Below are 21,581 nucleotides of genomic sequence, written 5' to 3'. Positions count from 1 at the left end.
GGTCGGTCGGTCGGTCGGTCGGTCGGTCGGTCGGTCGGTCGGTCGGTCGGTCGGTCGGTCGGTCGGTCGGTCTGTCTGTCTGTCTGTCTGTCTGTCTGTCTGTCTGTCTGTCTGTCTGTCTGTCTGTCTGTCTGTCTGTCTGTCTGTCTGTCTGTCTGTCTGTCTGTCTGTCCATATTGTATATTATGCGATTAAGATTCTTTGCCTACTTTAGTCGACTTGAGTGTATCTATCTGCTTATCTATATATCAGTCTATCTATATACCCATATACCTAGCCTCTTAAACCAATGCAGCGGCCCAAGCTCTTTACCACCTCAGACCGGGAGACACGCACTATGGTTCGTGATGTCTTCGTGGTCATTCCATCGTCGTCATTAAAGCTTCGTCAACCAACTTTCGCCGTGCTGTCGTCATCACGCCGTCCTCATCGTTAAAGCTTCGTGGTAAATCGATGAGCAAAACGAGAACAAGGTGAAAGTAGGAGCCAACGTTTCGACAAGTGGCATCGTCTTCTTCAAGGCGACATATGCTTTCCTTTCCACGGTATATATAGGTGGGGTTCTTCTAAAGGGGACAGGGTGTAAGGCGGGTGGGTGCAGTAACGAGCGAAGGTGTGTTAGCGTTTATAATTGAGAATAAAGGAGCGCTGTGCACAAGGCCAGGGACCCGGCCGTCTGCCAATCTCGTGTCAACGCCTGCGTGTTAGCCTGTGCGTCAACGGTGTCTGACCCACCGGTTGGAAGAAAAAAAAAAGGAAGGAACAGGGAAAATAAAAGAAAGAAAAATCTAGGAAACCAAACTAAGTGTTGTTGTCTATAGCTTGAAATTTAGCATAGCGCATAGATTCTAAAGCTCCCTTTGAAATGTTTATGCTTACTGGTTGCAATGCCTTGAACTTATGGATAAGGTATGATTATATGTATTTTCTTTCTCGTTCAGAACGGAAATTGGTCTGTAAGATGAAAAGTTTAAGTTCATCAAACTTATGACCTGGTTGGTTAATGCTCGGCGAAGGCTTTGGGAAGCTTTTTAGCTGTGTCCGCGCGATGTCCGTTTAATCTGACGTTCATTGATTGTCCTCTTTCACAGATATATATCATTTTTTACAGAAGGAACACTCAAGCATATAAATTACATAAATCAGTGTCATGCCATTGTCGTAATACACTCGTGTTCATTCCGTTGTTCCCACATCCTTGGCATGCCAGCTTCGCCCTACAGCTGTCGTCATACAGTCATCGACAGGCATTCGTTGTCATATTATTGTGATGCCGCCGTGGCCACTTCATCATTGTGATTCTAATTTCGTCATCCGACTCTCACCGTACAACCGTCATCTTGCCATTGCCGTTGCACAGTCATCGTCATATCGATTTCGTCACGCTGTGATTTTACCATGATCATCACTAATAGCTTTTCCATGTAAGGTGCGGACCGCAGCTGAAGGAGGAGTCCACTGATCCACTCATTTCGCCTCCAGTGATATGTAGTCACGGTGAATAGCACGGCTGTTGTGGCAGCTTTTTGAAACAGTGTGGGCAGACGAGCTGCTTAGTTCCGTGACGAGGGAGATTTCTTAACAATTAAGTAGACGAGCTTTAGTGTGACTCGCAACTGTTTTATTTGCTATTTATATGCCTATTATGCACAGATTTCGAAAGATAAGAAATCTAATCGAAGCGAACCACACAAAAAGAAAGAAACAAACTAAAACTCTAAGTATCACAACCCGCGCTTAACCTTCTCTCCTTGCTTGTCGTTATCCCGTCCGTTTTTTTTTTTTGGAAGGAACCAACTAGCAATATTGAGGCACTCGTTTTTTATACAATGCAAAGCTTACCGGTTAGGGTGTTCAATACTGCAGTGATAACGAGGAATACCTCGTACAGCATTTTACAGATATTATGAGGAGTTCGACTATGATTTTCTTACGGTGGCATGCGAGAGCGAGGTAGATAATAAATGCTAAAGCAATACAGCGTGTGGTGGAATTATTCTGTTTTCAACGTCATTAACAATGTCTATAATATAAATATTTTTGTCCTATGTCTTATTTAAACAGAAAGGAATATATATGTGTGATAATCAGCTATATCTTCTTTTTTTCTCAGGTCGCGCTTTACCTGCTAGACCTTGGAGGTCAGCTAGGAGTTTCTACGGCTGCAACTGTGATAGCATACGGCACGTTGAGGCAATGCAGCTTGTGTGGGAGGTGGCCCTAACTGCAGTTATCCACGACCGCGCTCACACGCAGGCTCCGTGAGAGCCGTCCCTATATTCACTGAGTCACGAATGCGCAACGGAAACTGCCGTTGCGTGCTGGTGAGTACACGAGTAAGAAAATAGACCAACACCCTCGTATTCCCCAACGTTTGTCCGCTCAACACAACCCCTGTAATCAAGAAATTTCACGGCTGCGCCAATCCTCGACCAAAGTGATTACCGGCTTCATTGTCCCTCCGCAACAAATATTGAAAAGCATGGCGTCTTGTTTAACTGAGCAGCGCCACACTACCCAACTCGGTGGAAGTAGAGAGAGCTTCCACTGAAAGATTGTCGGAGAACACGCGGGCTAGTGCTTGAAACGAGGGGTGCGAGAGTGAACATTTTTTTTTGGCATCCTCCTTCGACTTTCCCTCTGCTGCTGCTCAAACTACTGCCTGCTGCATTGTCAGCAAACAAACAACTTGCTTCAATGGGGATGTGCCACTGAGTATGTGTCCATACAGGCCACTTGGGCCACTGCATACATCCAACAAGGCACGAGCTACTGGGTATGTGCGCTCGAATAGACAACTTTGGCATTTGGGTATGTTTAATTGGTCACGTCAACTGGGTATGTGCCGGAATATATAACTTGGATTGCTATGCACAAACATAGCATATGAGCGTTTAAATGCGAATGCCAATCTTCCCCTGCTTCAGAGAAAAAGAGAGAGAGAGAGAGAGAGGAATATAAGGCAGGCAGGGATGTTAACCAGTCATCTACGCCATCTACTGCAGCCCGAAATAGCTTGGGTCAGTAGTTATGTGTTCGGGGTCGTCGTGCCGTCGTGGTCACTGCATCGTGTCACCATTCAACCTTTCTCATCTGGCTCTCGTCATACCGCCGCCATCACGCCAGCATCGTCATTCCATCGTCATCATATCGCCTTCGTCGTTCCATGCAGATCATTTTTTTCGATTTAGCTGCACGTTAAAGAATCCCAGGTGGTCAAAGTTTCCGCAATCTTCTAATACGACGTGCCTCAAAATCATAAAGTGGCTTTGGCACGTAAAACCTTATAATGTTAATCATGGCGCCCATGTCATGCCCTCATCATCACTCGGCATCAGGCCTCCATTGTCATACCATCGTCGTGATGCTGTCATGGTCGTCAAATCATCGTCCCTCAGCTACGTCAGCCGACTCCGTCATGCCTTCGTCCACAAGCGATCCTCGTCAATCTGTCGTTTCACCATCGTCACCACGTCAGTAGCGTCAAGCCAACGTCGTCATGCCGTTCTCGTCACACGACCTTTGTCAATCCATCGACATCATTGCTTATTTTTCATTCTATCGTATTCATGCTATCGTCATTCAATCAAGAGTATGCCGTCATTATTATGTCATCGTCGTCGCTGCGTTGTCGTCAGCCAGATGATATCAAGCATCCATTGTCGTACCGTCACCTCAATGCCGTCGCGGTCGTGCGATTCGCCGTCATTCTCTCATCTTCATCGTGTTGTCGTCATACATCCGTCGTAGCACCATCGTTGATATCTAATTGTCCGAATGCCGTCAGTATCAAGTTGTCTTCGTTATACCATCGTCATAATTTAACAATAGACATCCCACTTGTCCACATTCCGTCGTCATTATACCCCTTTGTTGATCCGTTGAAATCATTCATTTTTTCTCAATCCATCCCGAGTGCGTCAGCATCATACCGTCGTCGTCCGGCTTTGCTAAGGTCGCTCATGGGCGACCTTGGCAAGCGACTGCTATACATCAAAGTTAGACGATATTGAAATATTTAACATAAAGCCAAATCAAGGAGAGTCTCAGAATTACCAACTACCCATGTCAAATAAATGGAATTTCAGAAGTGTGGTCTGTCGCTACATTGTTCGATTGTTTTGCCGCACTAGCGTTGACAGTAATCGCGCAATGAGTTCGGCCAAATTCCTTTTTTTTGTTAGCGACCCGGAAAAGTATGAGCCCCAAGCAATGTGATTATACGTACAAGCACAACAAGAGGCAAGGAGTGAAGAAGTCGGCTACGAAGAAGGGACGAAGTCGGCAGAGAAAGCAGTCAAATGTTGAGTGAGACTTCGAGCGAACAAAAATCGACCAGTGCGTGCATGGAGCAGGGAGTGTTCAAATACACATCAATATAGATGCAAGTGAATAAAGCTTCGTTTATAAGCAATTCCCGCATTTGCGAAATCCCAGCAATTTTTTCAACAAGAAGTTTTCTTTTCTCTAAAGTAACTATCGTGTTTATGAATAGCTAAATTGTAAACAGAGAGGTGAGCGCGATATCGATGGTACGCCGGTTATGGTAAGCAGAAAAGTGCAACCGTCATCAACATCATCAACAGCCTGGCTACACCCACTGCAGGGCAAAGGCCTCTCCCATACTTCTCTAGCTACTCCGGTCATGTGCTGATTGTGGCCATGTTGTCCCTGCTAACTTGTTAATCTCCTCCATCCACCTAACTTCCTGCCACCCTCTGCTACGCTTCGCCAGAGCAGGGAATGGCAGCAATGGCGACCGTAGCGATGACAAAATCTTATAAGCTGTTCCTAAGGTTATGTTCCTGCGGTTTCTGCTTCGTGCATTGTCGAATTATTTCTCCAATACAAGCTACGTGCTTTAATGGTTTCCTGTAGAACTGATTTTGTCCAATACATGTATGGCCAAGTTCTTTTCAGCCTAGCAAAGCCAAGTTTTCCAAATCGATACGACATTCATTAGAGTGAACTGTACTTTTATACGTGATGTGCCGTTCAGCGTGTAGCCATTTGGGGCACCAGATCTGAAAACCTGATCAAGCTGGAGTAAAGAATCTTAGCTGGAATGTACAATCAGAAGTTATATCCATAGGAACTAACTAGATAAACAAGGTAATAGGCATCACCATGCATTGAGGGACGCCGTGGTTCTGCTGTTCCAGTTGTTACAGCGTAGACGACCCCATATTGTGAACGTGAGCTTTGCTTAGACTCCAATAAGGCATGGAATAAACTGAAAACGCCTTTAAAATGTAAATAATGTGATTTTGTACAATACTTATGGCACGCTTATTATCGGCCGGCTCGCATACAAAAACCTTCGGTCACGGAGTAATAATTCTTTACCGCGAAGCATCGTGACGTGCCGTTTTTCGTGACTTTCTGCACAAATATAAAATTGTATAATGCCTACTTATAGAACTAAGGTCACGTTCGGTATCATGGCTAAAAATCATGGTGTTTATATTTCCCACAAAATCTCATGACAAGTTCTGGGCTGTTAACTGTCCCTTTAGGCAGCGCATGTAGCCATCCCGGTGGGGAATCGCACCTTCAACCACGTGCTTACCAGCAATAGGTTATAGCCCCTGAGCCACAGTGCCTGGGACTGCAGCAACTACCTCGCTGCGCCTCACTGGGCCGCGTTACACAACTGGGTACTTTTCAGAACCTCCATGATTGCACAGTGCAGGTGCATGGAAGTAGTCCTGATGTCCCTTCAAAACACGTAGTGCCACAAACTGTAGCACGCATGCCACGGTAGCCTAGTGGTTATGGCGTTACATTGCTGAAAACATCCATCCCGGGTTTGATTCAGCATGCCGCGGCCACTTTTCGACAAGTTCGAAATGCAAGAACGAGCGTTTATATAGAATTACGTGCACATGAAACAACCCAATGTGCTCTCAATAATCAGGAGTCCCCAAATGTAACGTGTCTTGCAACAAAATTGCGGTTTTGACAAGTAAAAGCCTCTAGTTTGATTTAAGTAATCGTAAGCTGCAGCCTAAACAATGTGCAAACAGCATCAATAAATATTCAGACTGGAAACGTCCTTTGTTCGACCTAATATTGCAGTTAACGTATAGCTGTGTTAAGTGCTCGAGATGGTAAATATTATTTTTGTAGCAAAATTTATCGCACCATTACTCTTAGTTTTAACAATGCGAGAACAAAGAAGTGTGCTGTTATTTTAACTTTTCGTCTTTCTGTGAACTGGTCTCTCAATCGTTGCATTTAGCGAATACGATTGAAAGAGCCCAAACCGGATGAATCTACCCTTTGGAATTTATAGATATATTAACAAATTTCAACATGCCCAGTAATTCTTTTCAGGTATTGGAGTGCAGGTAACTACAACACCGCCATAACATATCAAGTTATAAATACACGCATATTTTAGAGCTAGTCAAGAAAATAATTCTATATGGCTACAAAAGCTGAACCTCGGTGTAGGTGTAAAAAAATGGGGCTACTTTTCCGATTGTTTCGCAGCTCCTCAAAGCGACATATCTGCTCAAATAGCAATGAAAACAAGTCGTCCGAAGAACCACTAAGTGCTGCAGCCAACGTTTTTACGCGTGACTCACATTGCGCTTCATTGCACTTTTATAATATTTAGGACCGTATTTCGCAGTACTCTGCTGTCAACATAGTAAGAAATCTCGGTTTGTATATGGTGCTCGAACTCAACTTATTCTTGGAGCGTCCCATTCAGCTTAGGGCACGGCGTGCGTAGTAATTTTTCAAGCCTGTCTTTCTTCAGAGCATTCTTATTAGCTACTATATCACGCTTGTTGCTGGAATAGTCTACTCTGCGAGGCGCATATTCTGTGTAGAAAGGAACTGGAGTGCCCAGAAACACTTCAATGTGTTTCCCCTTATTTTGTCATCCTAAATACCCATTTCTCATAGTTACAAGGCAAATCAAACAATATTCATCCGCGGCAGGGGATCTTACGCCCTGCTCACGTCAACAACGCACCCATCAAAGCTACTGAACAAACCTGTAACTGTAGCTCCTTCACGCCAGGATCGTATTCGTGGAAATGAGAATAGTTAGCACTAGTTTTCAGGTTGCTATGACAACGTTATCGCGGACTGCATGGCAGCAGCCTTCGTCATTCACATGCTGATCCTGTCCTTGATTCCGCTCTGCATGTCATGCGAGAGTATTGTTGCTTCGCCTGTTTTTTACTTTTGTGCTGCTTAATTTTACAGCAAGGTGTGCTGCACGCCGAGCGCCTGCCACGCTAGATAGCGGAGCAAGGCTTTTGCCATAGTCGCCGCCCCACGCTAACAGGTGTCGTTTGCAGCATGTTTTTTACATGTATATTTTTTTCCCTTAAAGCAAAAGCCACGGTTTCGACACGACAAATGTTCCACGAGCGGGCGTTTGTACGAGTTCTCGCCCTTTCCGTTTTTGTATCCAAATATTTTATGCATGTTTTTAAAGAAATACTGAATTTTATCGAAGCTACTGCAGTGGAGGTAATAAGTACTAATCAATAAGACATTATTAGGTACTCTATACAGTCAAATCTCAACGGGTCGTCAAATACAACGAATCTCAAGGAACCGCTAAAGATCGCTCGTTACTTTGAAAAATCGTAATACTGAAAGAAATTTATTCTCATGGAAAATTGCAAGTCCAACAAAAGCAGTCGCCTACCTTTGCTGGGAACACATCCGCAAACGCGTTCATGCCTAAAAGCACGAAAGAAGCACTGAGTATTCTGAAATGAATGCACGTTTATTTGGAGAAATGGTGCAATCCCCCCAGTGGCCTAGCTAGGTCGTCTGGCACACGGGGCCCATACGTCTTCTGTCACCCCACTCTCCGGGTGTAGCCGGCGGAAAGAGGGGTGTCTTCAGACGTATATGACACCCCCCCCCCCTCATTGGCCCCTTGCACCCGGGGCCCACGGCCCCCCGGCCCCCCCTGTTGCTACGCCACTGAATCCCCCACACTTTGGCAATGCCGGTTTGCTTTTTTCCAACGTCCACTTGTGAAGGAACATCCACCTTTTCTTGCAAAGATAATTGCCTCCGCTTTTTTTTTTTCGTGCTGCTTCCAGAGCTCATCGCGAACGTAGAAACGAACGTCTGACGTTTAAAGCGAGCAAAACAGCCCTCCGACAAACGTGCCGACATACCCGGTTCACGGAACAAAGACGTCCGGGGCCGGCGAGGCGCTATTCCAAGTGCAGGCGATGCCGATAGGGCAAACACGAGTTCAAAGAAGGGCAGGAGCATAGAGAAATATAGACAGGCGTACTGATGATGATGGTAGTGGCACATTTGTCGTCATTTGTGCGCTTGCGCGCAGATTTTTGCTTTCGAAATTCGTTATTGTGAAGTGTTATTAAGATACGATGACGATGAATTTCGGTGCAATATCCTGAAAAATGTTGGTATTCTGAAATTCGTTGTAGTGGAAATTTTTACATATAACCAATGGGCACTTGGTGGAAGATTTTCGAAACATTCGTTAATATGAAAAAAAACGTTAATGTGAGGTTCACTCTAACGGGATTGCACTGTATATGACTAAATGTGCCATAAATAGAAAATAAACAACTACATACAGTTATTATGCAATAATTATAGCGGGTATTCTGTCACAAAGGCAGAGCATGCCATAGGCATGACTATGACTATCTATATGCCCTTACAGACAGACAGACAGACAGACAGACGGACGGACGGACGGACGGACAGATAGACAGATAGGAAGATAGATAGATAGACAGACAGGCAGATAGATAGATAGATAGATAGATAGATAGATAGATAGATAGATAGATAGATAGATAGATAGATAGATAGATAGATAGATAGATAGATAGATAGATAGATAGACAGACAGACAGACAGACAGACAGACAGACAGACAGACAGACAGACAGACAGACAGACAGATAGATAGATAGATAGATAGATAGATAGATAGATAGATAGATAGATAGATAGATAGATAGATAGATAGATAGATAGATACATAGATAGATAGATAGATAGATAGATAGATAGATAGATAGATAGATAGATAGATAGATAGATAGATAGATAGATAGATAGATAGATAGATAGATAGATAGATAGATAGATAGATAGATAGATAGATAGATAGATAGATAGATAGATAGATAGATAGATAGATAGATAGATAGATAGATAGATAGATAGATAGATAGATAGATTATTGATTCTGTAAAATTGCTTTATTTGGAAGGGACGGTGCTTTTTCCTGAGGTAGCAAAGAGAAGCAAGTGTTTATTCAGACCAACACATTTCCAAATCTACACAGATACAGTAAAATGTTCCCACATACATATCGCGGCATCTTCCCCTGGTGCGACGACACACGCCCTACACTCTTTCGCATCTCGTGGGAGTGCTGGGGCAAACCTCAACACTTAAACACGCCTAGCACGTCATTTGAGCGGCGGGAGGTACAGCTGACCGGCGATACCCTGGCGGGACAAGAAGCTCTCGTCCAGCAAGTACGTCGAGAAGCCATGGCCAGTGCAGTCCTGGAATGAGGACACCACCCACTCGACCTCAAGAGCAACCACCTCGATGGTCCGAATAAATGTTTTTTCTCTCTCTCATGCCTTCGTGAAGCTATGCAGCAGCCATTTTAAGAATGCATTCAAGACATACAAATTTTCTTGGTAGACATGACTAGACGCATTTACATCTGACGTAGCAATGCTGTGCCGGGGGCAACAACATAAAAACTTTGTGGAGATATCGCGCTGAGGATTGACATATACGAATGACTGCTCAAGATGTACAGCGCGACTGGGAAGGAGACAAATAAGCACTAAGCTTGCGATGTGATTTGTGTTTCTTTGTCTCCGTCTCAGTCGCGCGGCACCTTTTGAATAGTATGAACCAACTCGCCCAAAATCAAAATGTTACTGCAACTTTACTTTGCATAGGTATTCTCAAAATGCATCGTCCTTAAAACCAACTTACAGTAAGCAAGTGCGTGGTGGAGTTGCGCCATCCATTAGTAATATTTCTTGTCACCATATATCAGCAAACATTTGCGCTGTTCCCTAGAGTTCCCTCGCATGACCTAGTCAATACGATTAACACATCATTCAATCATGATTATGGCGCTCATGTCGTGTCGTCATCGTCACTCGGTATCAGGCCTCCATTGTCATACCATCGACGTCATGGTGCCGGGGTCGGGCCACAATATTCCCTCCAGCTACGCCATTCGACTCTGTGCAGCTTTAGTCATGAAGCGATCGTCGTCATACAGGTTTCGTGATGTGGTCATCGTCACGGTATTCTCGCCTTACAGTTGCAGTCTTCCCATTGCCCTCACGTCGTTGTCTTGTCATTGTTGACACTGCAACTCCGTCATGCATTCGTCATGAAATCGTTGTGGACGTTCCATCGTCGTCAAGCTGTCGCTTCACCATCGTCCGAACCAGGCACCAACCGAATAGGGGGCCCGGAGTGGGGGTGGGGCGAAATTCAGTGGCATACCTCCCCCCGCCTCCCAACCACGCCACCACTCCTCATACACGTTTCTAAAGCGTCGCCAAATCAAGCTTGAGACTTGACAGCTATTCGGCGGTCAACATTTTGCTGCCTCTTTCACTTCTTTTGGATGGCGGTAGTTATCGGCATCTCCTGGGGTTTGAAGGCCAGTTTTCTATCGATCGGTGCACGCGCGATTAACTCGAGATGCATCCCGCTGTCACCATCTTTTTCCAGCGGTTACGCCCCCAGCTGTTCCTTCATTAGTTCAACGTTCTTTTGTTCTTCCTGAAGTGTTCTTCCTGCGCTTCTTTGCTGCGGTAGTTCATTTGATGTGGTGCCTTGTTCGTCAAGTAACGTAGAGGTGCATCTCACGAGCGTACCTGTTTCATACACCTTATCCCATTTCTTTTTCGTGGGTTTACGCGTCTTTATGGCAAACGGTAGGCATTATTCACGTCTGTTCCAGTAAAGTTGCCCTCTGCCCTCATTTTAATAGAAAAGTTACCTTGGGGTGGGGGGGCCTTCGAAAAAAAATCCTGGGTATGTGTCTGGCCACCACGTGAGTACCATCATCACTACGCCTTGACGCATTCGTCGTCACATCACCTTCGTCGATCTATCGACGTCATTTCCTGTTTGTCATTCTATCGTTAATCATGCTGTCATCCTTCAATCATAAGCATACTGTTGTTGTCATACAATTGTCGTCATTGCGCCGTCGTCCCACAGACACTATCATGCATTCCTTGTCACACCGTCATCTCAATGCCGTCTCAGGTTGTGCGATCATCGTCATTCTCGCATCTTCATCCTGCGGTCGTCTTACAGCCGTCGTCACAGCATCGTCCTCATCGCAGTGTTCTCTCGCCATCGGCATGAAGTTGTCTTTATTATCATCATAATCATCATCATCATCAGCCTGGTTACGCCCACTGTAGGGCAAAGGCCTCTCCCATATTTCTCCAACAACCCCGGTCATGTACTAATTGTGGCCATGCCGTCCCTGCAAACTTCTTAATCTCATCCGCCCACCTAACTTTCTGCCGCCCCCTGCTACGCTTCCCTTCCCTTGGGATCCAGTCCGTAACCCTTAATGACCATCGGTTATCTTCCCTCCTCATTACATGTCCTGCCCATGCCCATTTCTTTTTCTTGATTTCAACTAAGATGTCATTAACTCGCATTGTTCCCTCACCCAATCTGCTCTTTTCTTATCCCTTAACGTTACACCTATCATTCTTCTTTCCATAGCTCGTTGTGTCGTCCTTAATTTGAGTAGTACCCTTTTCGTAAGCCTCCAGGTTTCTGCCCCGTAAGTGAGTACTGGTAAGACACAGCTATTATATACTTTTCTCTTGAGGGATAATGGCAACCTGCTGTTCATGATTTGGGAATGCCTGCCAAACGCACCCCACCCCATTCTTATTCTTCTGATTATTTCCGTCTCATGATCCGGATCCGCCGTCAATACCTGTCCTAAGTAGATGTATTCCCTTACGACTTCCAGTGTCTCGCTGCATATTGTAAATTGCTGTTCTCTCCCGAGACTGTTAAGCATTACTTTAGTTTTCTGCAGATTAATTTTTAGACCCACTCGTCTGCTTTGCCTCTCCAGGTCAGTGAGCATGCATTGCAATTGGTCCCCTGAGTTACTAAACAAGGCAATATCATCAGCGAATCGCAAGTTACTAAGGTATTCTCCATCAACTTTTATCCCCAATTCTTCCCAATCCAGGTCTCTGAATACCTCCTGTAAACACGCTGTGAATAGCATTGGAGATATCGTATCTCCCTGCCTGACGCCTTTCTTTATTGGGATTTTGTTGCTTGCTTTATGGAGGACTACGGTGGCTGTGGAGCCGCTATAGATATCTTCCAATATTTTTACATATGGCTCATCTACACCCTGATTCCGTAATGCCTCCATGACTGCTGAGGTTTCGACTGAATCAAACGCTTTCTCGTAATCAATGAAAGCTATATATAAGGGTTGGTTATATTCTGCACATTTCTCTATCACTTGATTGATAGTGTGAATATGGTCTATTGTTGAGTAGCCTTTACGGAATCCTGCCTGGTCCTTTGGTTGACAGAAGTCTAAGGTGTTCCTGATTCTATTTGCAATTACCTTAGTAAATACTTTGTAGGCAACGGACAGTAAGCTGATCGGTCTATAATTTTTCAAGTCTTTGGCGTCCCCTTTCTTATGGATTAGGCTTACGTTAGCGTTCTTCCAAGATTCCGGTACGCTCGAGGTCATGAGGCATTGCGTATACAGGGTGGCCAGCTTCTCTAGAACAATCTGTCCACCATCCTTCAACAAATCTGCTGTTACCTGATCCTCCCCAGCTGCCTTCCCCCTTTGCATATCTCCTAAGGCTTTCTTTACTTCTTCCGGCGTTACCTTCGGGATTTCGAATTCCTCTAGACTATTTTCTCTTCCATTATCGTCGTGGGTGCCACTGGTACTGTATAAATCTCTATAGAACTCCTCAGCCACTTCAACTATCTTATCCATATTAGTAATGATATTGTCGGCTTTGTCTCTTAACGCATACATCTGATTCTTGCCAATTCCTAGTTTCTTCTTCACTGTCTTTATTATACCGTAGTCATAACTTTGGAATCGGCATGTCATTGTCCTCAGGCCGTCGTTGCTATACCCCTTTGTCGATCCATTGATATCATTCATTTTTCCTCATGGCATCGCCAGTGCGATAGCGTCATACAGTCGTCGCCATGACTTCCCAAGGTCACCCTTGAGCGACCATGAGCGACAGCAAAGTTGGATGATATCGGAGTATGTATGATAAAGCAGACCCAAGGAGAGTCTAGGAATTACCACAACCCTTGCTAAGTAAAGGGTATTTCAGAAGTATGGTTTGTCGCTACATCGCTCGATTGCTATTCGCTTTAGCGGCGACAGTCTTTGCGAGATCAGTTCTGCCGAATTTTTTTTTTCTTTTTGCCAGCGTCCGGGAAGTGGTATGTGCCCCTAGGAATGCGATCACATATGCAAGCAGGACACGAGGCAACGAGTGCACAAGTCGGCTACGAAGAAGTGACGAAGTCGGCAACAGAAGTAGTAAAATGTTGAGTAAGTATAAAAGTGAAAAAAAATTCATCAGCGCGTGCATAGAGGAAAGAGCGTTCAGTTATACACGTCAATATGGTATGCAAGTGAATAAAGTCTCGCTTATAATCAATTCCGATATGTTTCAAGTAGCAGCAATTTTTTTAAGGAAGAAGTTCTTTTATCTAAAGTCGTGTTCGTGTTTATGAATGCCTAAATTAGAAACAGGGAGGTGAGCGCCATAGCGATGGTACGCCGGCTATGGTAAGCAGAGAAGTGCGACCGTAGCAATTAGAAAATCTTATAAGATGTTCCTAAGGTTATGCTCCTGCAGTATGTGCGCCGTGTATTGTTGAATTATTTCTGCAATACAAGCTACGTGCTTTATTGGTTTCCAGTCCAACTGATTTGGTCCAATACATGTATGGCCAAGTTCTTTTGAGCCTAGCAGTGCCAAATTTTCTAACACGATATACGACATTCATTACACTGAACTGTACTTTTATACGTGATGCGCAGTTCAGCGTGTTGCTGTTTGGATGCATGTGGTCTTCTGAAAACCTGAAAAAAGCTGGAGTGAAGGGTTTTAGCTGAAATGCAGAATCAGAAGTTATATCCATACACTCTAAAAACAGTTGCACCCTTTGGTGTGTACATCTGCCCCACAACAATAATCGTCAGCTGCCTTACTTGCGTTTCCTTTCTTGAAAACGGTGCGCTCGATACTTCTTTGGGGAATGCTCTGTCAGGCTAATAACGCGCATGCCGTTCCTGACTTGGAAGTACCGGGCTCGCAACGTTAAAGAATGGAAATGCGGACAAGACAAATGAAGGTTATTGTTGTGTGGCAAATATACACCCCAAAAGCTGCAGCGGTTCATAAAGTGCAGGAACTAGCTTGACAAACAACGTAATCGGCAGCACCATTCATTGAGGTACTCCATGGTTCTGCTGTTCCACTGGTTGCCGCGTAAGCAACACCATACTGCAAACGCGACCTTTGCTGGGGCCCCAATACGGCGTGGAATATAGCGCAAACGCCTTTAAAATGTAAAGAATGTGATTTTATGCAACACTTATCGTGCGCTTATTGTCGGCTGACTCGCCTAAAATAGCCTTCGGTAACGTGGCGAGAATCCTTTACCGCAAACCGTCGCGACGTGGCGTTTTTCGTGACTTTACAAATAAAAAATTGTGCCATTCCCACTCATACAGGTAAGGTCACGTTCGTTCTCATGGCTAAAAATCATGGTTTTTGTATTTCCCCCAGTATCTCATGACACCTTCTGGGCTGTTAATGGTCCCTTTAGTAAGCGCATACAGCCATTGCGATGAGGAATCGCACCTTCAACCACGTGCTTAGCACCAAAACGCTATAGCGGCTGAGCCATAGTACCTGGGACTGCAGCAACTACCCCGCTTTTTTTTATCAATACTTTCTGCGCCTCAGTAGGCTGCGCTACAATACTGGGTATTTTTCAAAACCACCATGGTTGCACCGTGCAGGTGCATGGAAGTAGTCCTGATGTCCCTTCAAAACGTGAAATGCCACAAACAGTAGCACGCATGCCGTGGTAGCCTAATGAATATGACGTTGCATTGCTGACAAGATCAAATTCTCAGCTTTGATTCAGCATGCGGCGGCCGCTTTTCAACAAGTTTGAAATGCAAAAACGCCGTTTATTTAGAATTACGTGCACGCCAAAGAAACCAAGGTGGCCGAAAAAATCCGGAGTTTCCAAATGTGGCGTGTCTTGCAATAAAATTGCGGTTTTGACAAGTAAAAGCCTCTAGTTTCATTTAAGTAATGTTAAACCTTTTGACACGCTGTCTACCCAATTGTACACAGCAGCAGAGTGAATCAGTAGCAAAAGCACTGATAAAAGTAATGGTATTTAAAATATTTTTCATAGACCTTGAAACACTCATTGTTGGAACTGTGCTCCAATTCTGAATAATGGACAGAATATTTTAGCAAAATGAGTGGGTAGGTGGACGGCTGGGTGTTTTTACACTGTGTCTGCATGTTGTTTTAGCGGTTCACTGATTTCATTGTTTTTCACAATGTCGTGCACCAGGCATAATTTCCAAGTGGCTGGAAGTGCTTTTCAAGCTCTTAAAAACACAAGATAGTACATGTTCTCATATTTGATGTTCCTGTAGTGAGTTATCGCACCAAGTGGAAATTTTATAAACTTGACAAAACTCGCTAAACAATTTAAAATTCTAAATTTTTTCCGCAGCTGTACATTTTCTACGATTCTGAAAATGCAAGAGATGTTGTGAAAACAAGTTTTCAGTCAACGGGATAAAGTGGCGTCTGAAAGTGCTAAGCTGCAGCATAAACAAAGAACAAACAGTATCAATAAATATTCAGATTGGAAACGTCTCTACTTCGACCTAATATTGCCGTTAACGTATAGTTGCGTTAAGTGCTTGAGATCGTAAATAATGTTTTCCCAGCAAAATTTATCGCATCCTTACTCTGAGCTTTAAAAATGGGAGTGCAAGGAATGGTGCTGTTAATTTAAGTTATCGTTTTTCTACGAAATGGTCTCCCAATCGTTACATTAAGTGAACACAATTGAAAGAGCCCAAAACGGATGCATCTACCCCTTGGAATTTATTCATATTATATCAAATTTCAACGTGCCCAGTAATTTTATTCGGCTATTCGAGTGCAGGTAACTACAACACCACCATAACATATCAAGTTACACATACACGCATATTTTAGAACCAGTCAAGAAAATAATTCTAAATGGCTACCAAATCTGAACCTCGGTGTCGGTGCGCAAAAAAGAGGCTAGTTTCCAGATTGGGGATCTTACGGCCTGCCCACGTCAACAACGCACCCATAAAACCTACTGAACAAACCTGTAACTGTAGCTCCTTCACGCCAGGTTCGTATTCGTGGCTATGGGAAGAGTCAGAGCCAGTTTGCAGGTTGTTATGACAACGTTATCGCGCAACGCATGGCAGCAGCCTTGGTCATTCACCTGCTGTTCCTGTCCTTGTGGTTGCTCTGCATGTCATGTCAGAGTATTGTTGCTTTTCCTGTTTTTTTACATATGTGCTGCTTAGTTTTACAGCTAGGTGAGCTGCACGTCGAGCGCCTGCTACGCCAAATAGCGGAGCAAGCCTTTTGGCCTTAGTCGCTGCCCCGCGCTAACAGCTGTCGGTTGCAGCATGTTTTTTTTTACATGTATATTTTCCCCTTAAAGCAAAAGGCACGGTTTCGACATGGCAACTGTTCCACGAGCGGGCGTTTGAACGAGTTCCCGCCCTTTCCGTTCTTGTGTCCAATATAACTATGCATGTTTTATTAACAAATATTGAATTTAATCGAAGCTACTAAAGTTCAAATAATAAGTACTCAGTAATAACGCCTTATTAAGTGCTCTATATATGACTAAATGTGCCATAAACATAAAATAAACAACTCCATAAATCATTATGCACTAATTGTAGTGGTTATTTTGTCATAAAGTCATGACCTATCACAGGAATACATTATAAGAAGCCAACAAACACTGACACCAAGGGCAACATAGGGGAAATTACTTGTGCTTAATAAATGAAATAAAGACACAATAAATAAATGGAAATGAAAGTGGATGAAAAAATAATTTGCTGGAGGTGGGGAACGACTCCGCTACCTTCGCATTTCACGTGCGATGCCCTGCCAATTGAGCTACTGCGGCGCCATTTGCCTGTACTTTCCTGGGTATTTATGTCTCCTTGTAGAACCCTGGGAGTGTTAGCCAGCGCCACCACTCACGAAGGTTGCGGGACCATTCCACACCTGCAGCAAGTTGTTTTCTCATCCATTTTCATTTCCATTAATTTATCGTTTCTTTATATAATTTATTAAGAACAAGTAATTTCCCCATCTTGACCTTGGTGTAAGTGTTTGTTGGCTTCTTATGATATGACTAATAAAAATTGGGCCCCTCGGTTAACCCTCTCCTTCTCGTTTATCACATTAATATATGGCACATAAGGCAGACAGACATACAGACATAGATAGATAGATAGATAGATAGATAGATAGATAGATAGATAGATAGATAGATAGATAGATAGATAGATAGATAGATAGATAGATAGATAGATAGATAGATAGATAGATAGATAGATAGATAGATAGATAGATAGATAGATAGATAGATAGATAGATAGATAGATAGATAGATAGATAGATAGATAGATAGATAGATAGATAGATAGATAGATAGATAGATAGATAGATAGATAGATAGATAGATAGATAGATAGATAGATAGATAGATAGATAGATAGATAGATATAATAGTTAGAAAATGTTTTATTTCAGAAGGGATGGTGCTCTGTCTTCATACAGGAAGTAGAAGAAAGTGTTTTTATGCCTTCGTGAGGATATGCAGCAGCCATTTTTCAATCATTCATTTAAGACATACAACTTGCCCTGGTAGACTTCACTAAACGCATTTACATGCGACATAGCGATGCTGTGCTGAGGGCAACATCATAAAAACTTTGTTGAGATATCTGGAATAGGAATTACACCTGCGAATCACACATTACTGTGCATGAACGTGTGGGAAATATGTCGTCTTCAAACCCAACTTACAAGAAACAATTGCGTGGTTGCGTTGCGCCATTCCATTGTTATATTCCTGGTCGCCACAGTGCTTCAAACATTTGTATATGTCTTGAGGGAAGCGTAGAATAGTAAGGCATCAATGCGTTTAACACGTCTACGAAGTCAAATTCTACAAGGTCTTAGATAAACAAGTAAATACATAGCTCACAAAGCATAACGTCGTCCTCATGTTTCAAACTATCACCAACTTCATGTTGCTGTTTCGTAATACTGCGCTCCAGCGCTGGAAGCGCCGTCATGGCCCTTGCTAGAGCGTAAAGGATCTAGCACAGCCCACTACATTTTCTTCATATGAACGTCGACAACGTTGCTTGCATGCGCGGTGGCTGACAAACCATGATCAGTAGTTCTGATCTCGTAGCCCATGATCCGGCAGAAACAATGTAGGGCACAGCATAGCATGCTATGAGGTTATATGCGAAGGGAACATAATGGTGTCCAGATAAGCGCCTGAGAGCTAATATTGTAGCTCACAGTTGCGTTCGCGCTACCATACTGAGCTGTGGCGCTTGCAATTCCTAGCTCTTCTCGAGGGCTACTGAACGAGCGTTGTGGTCCCGAGAACCGGCACCACTGGCGTATTCTGGAGGAGAGTTGGCAACAACACCAAAAAAGATTGAAAATAAATAGACCAGTGATGGCACAGCAAAATAAAATAAATAGCCGGCTGCTCTAGGCCGAAATGACCCTATACCAATTTGACACATAGTCGGAATATGCAGTCCCGGTGGCTGTGATTAGCAGAAGCCTACGTTGGAAAAAAATTAATTCTGGGCTTTAACATACCAGAACAACGATATGATTATGAGGCACGCCGCAGTGGGGCACTCCAGTTTAATTTTGAGCACCTTGGATTCTTTAACCTGCACCCAATGCACGGTACACTGGCGTTTTTTTCTTTGTTTTCTTTTTTTTTTGCATTGCGTCCCCATCCAAATGCGGCCACCGCCACCAGGATTTGGTCACGCGCCCGGGCTTAGCCGCGCAACGTGAAAACGACTAAGCCACTGCGGAGGGTAAGTTGCTAGCCTGTGCATCCCCGACCGCGTATCACGTCATGGCGGATAGCAATAGCACTCGTTCTTACTAACTTAACCCTCTTTTGTTCTCATACCTGAGCAATGGGAGATAGTGCCGCGCTGCTCAAACTGCCAAAGCTACTGGTCAGGGCATATAAGATTGCAGTTGTGAATGACGGACCGTAAAGAATTCGGCAGGGACACTTAAGACTTCTTATGTGTGGGGATGTGGAAGCATTATATTCTTTTTGTAAGTGTTTTTTTTTTTTGCAGCCCGTTCCTTGTCTATGCAAGCTTTCGCCTGCGTTCTAACTGCGCCTCGGTAAGGCCAAATAAAATGCGCCAATCGTTTCAACGCTCTTGCTTGCCCGCGAGGAGTTCATAATTCCAGGCACCACTCAGAGGCATCCATTTGGACATTAACGCTTCTTTTGATATACACTCATTTCATGCACTCATGACATGGCGCCACTTCCTACCCATTGGCTGCACCGCCACGTGCCCAACGACACAGGCAGTAGCCACACGTTTAGTGCAGGTGGCTACCACGTGACGTGCGCAATGACGTGCGCACTAGGCAAATATTTAGTCAACGAGAAGCCTGGAGCCACCGTAGCTTCGGGGAAGCGCGCTCGTCTCCACCCGGGAGGTCCGGGTTCGATTTCCACCTGCAAAGTGAAATTTATATAGAGTTCTTTTCGAAAACATTGGTTTACTTTGTTTACGAGAACTTGCCTGAGAAATTGGACACCAATGTCATTATCTTTTTACGTGCTTTTACTCTTTGCCGTCGGCCATTTTTGGAACCATCATTCGGTCACGGCACCGACTTCAACGCAGGATTTTCGAGCATTAGGGCATTTAACGCTGTCGCATTAAAAATATCCTATCAATTATTTGTACCGATATTGCGCAAAGAAAGTTGGCGAATTACAGACATCTGAAGTCGGGAGTGTCGAATAGGTGACGTGAAGAGCAGCCTGCATTTTCAGGGTGTCCCTCGAAACAAAAACATATGCTTACAGTGGCAAAACCCGGTTGCCAAGGCGACTAGTGAGATGCTTCAGTGACGAGAACCTGTAGAAGGCGTGGTGGTCTGTTATTAAGGAGAACTTTAATCCAAACATGTAAGGCAAGAATTTACCAAGCACCCAAAGTAATAGTATGGCGTATTTAATCATACTACTTGCCTCAACAGACAGATTAACGTGAGGCATTCGCTTACGTTATTGTAAAACGTGTCCTGTGAAGCGCGAATAAGGCTGCCGGGTAAGTAGGGAAACGTTCGGGGTCTTGCTGTCGTACCATCGGTGTCGGTGTAAACTTCGATGTGAGCTCAGAATGGATTAATATGGCTAGTGTAGAAAGAAAATAAACGACAACACAATAAGATGCGGTTTCTTCAAAGCTGCAAATAAAAACGTCTTCAACAGCTGTGTCCTGTTGCGAGACATTTCGGCAAAATTCCCAGCCAAGTGCGAAAACTAGCGGCATGGACTAAGAAGTTCCTGATATCTTTAGCTAGACAAATACCAGCGAAATACTGGTCAGTGAGAATTTAGAACGACATTGAACACCATTGACGTTTACATGATGGCAAGTTGGTGATTTGGCATCGCCCAATACTGCACTAAATACAATTTACGTGAAAAACACTGTAAAATAATTTACGCCTTTAAAAACAAAAATAAAGGCAGTGAATTATTGTACCCAGGCCTAGGAGAGTGTTATAAAATAGCATCTATATTGCTCTTTATATAAACTTACTTCCAAGCAAGGTAAAAAAGCATTTCGCTTGGCTTAATTGTGTAAAGGATTTCTTTTAATTGCGATTATAGCTATCAATAACAATAATAACTGCTTTTCAACAATGGCAATTACCACAATAGATGAAAATTACAAGAAAGCCTAGGTAATTGCACTTTACATATCCCTGCGCCTGTGCATGCGAAATTTGGCTACGATTAAGCTAGACTAAGCAAAGGTTGCAGTCGGCACAAGCTATAAAGACTGCGTAAGAGTGTAAAAAAAGTAATAAAGATGACACACATTTCAAAATTTCTTTGTTTTTTTGTTTTTTTTTACCTTGCACATGCTTACTGATTTTGCAAACGATCAACTTGCACAAAATTTGGCAAGAATGCAGAACAGTTTCTAAACAAATGTAAAGCTTCCAAATTCTCCTACATAGGGGCGTTATCTCCTGAGAACCTTTGCGAGTTTCCTACTCCCACCGCACTTTCGTTGCTATAATTACGCGATTCAGCTTCAGCTACACGCGTTTCAGAGGTTCGCTTGATTCGATCTTCTCTGGTATTCTCTGGCTCCTCACATTAAT

The 21,581-nt window shown here is 43.8% G+C and overlaps 1 protein-coding gene across 1 annotated transcript in view; it reads right to left on the bottom strand.

Moving 5' to 3' along the window:
* Nucleotides 1–7,054, bottom strand: part of LOC135896903 (cytochrome P450 2U1-like) — a 64,462-nt gene extending 57,408 nt beyond the window's left edge. The window contains exon 1 of the mRNA XM_065425406.1: nucleotides 7,008–7,054. The gene's annotated coding sequence lies outside the window, so the exon portion shown is untranslated. The remainder of the gene's footprint in view (nucleotides 1–7,007) is intronic.
* Between the last annotated feature and the right edge of the window lie 14,527 nt (nucleotides 7,055–21,581).

Source organism: Dermacentor albipictus, chromosome 7, assembly GCF_038994185.2.
Source record: "Dermacentor albipictus isolate Rhodes 1998 colony chromosome 7, USDA_Dalb.pri_finalv2, whole genome shotgun sequence".
In the NCBI taxonomy this organism is placed as follows: Eukaryota; Metazoa; Arthropoda; class Arachnida; order Ixodida; family Ixodidae; genus Dermacentor; species Dermacentor albipictus.
Note: the sequence above shows the minus strand (reverse complement) of the source record. Positions and strands in the feature narration are given on the sequence as shown.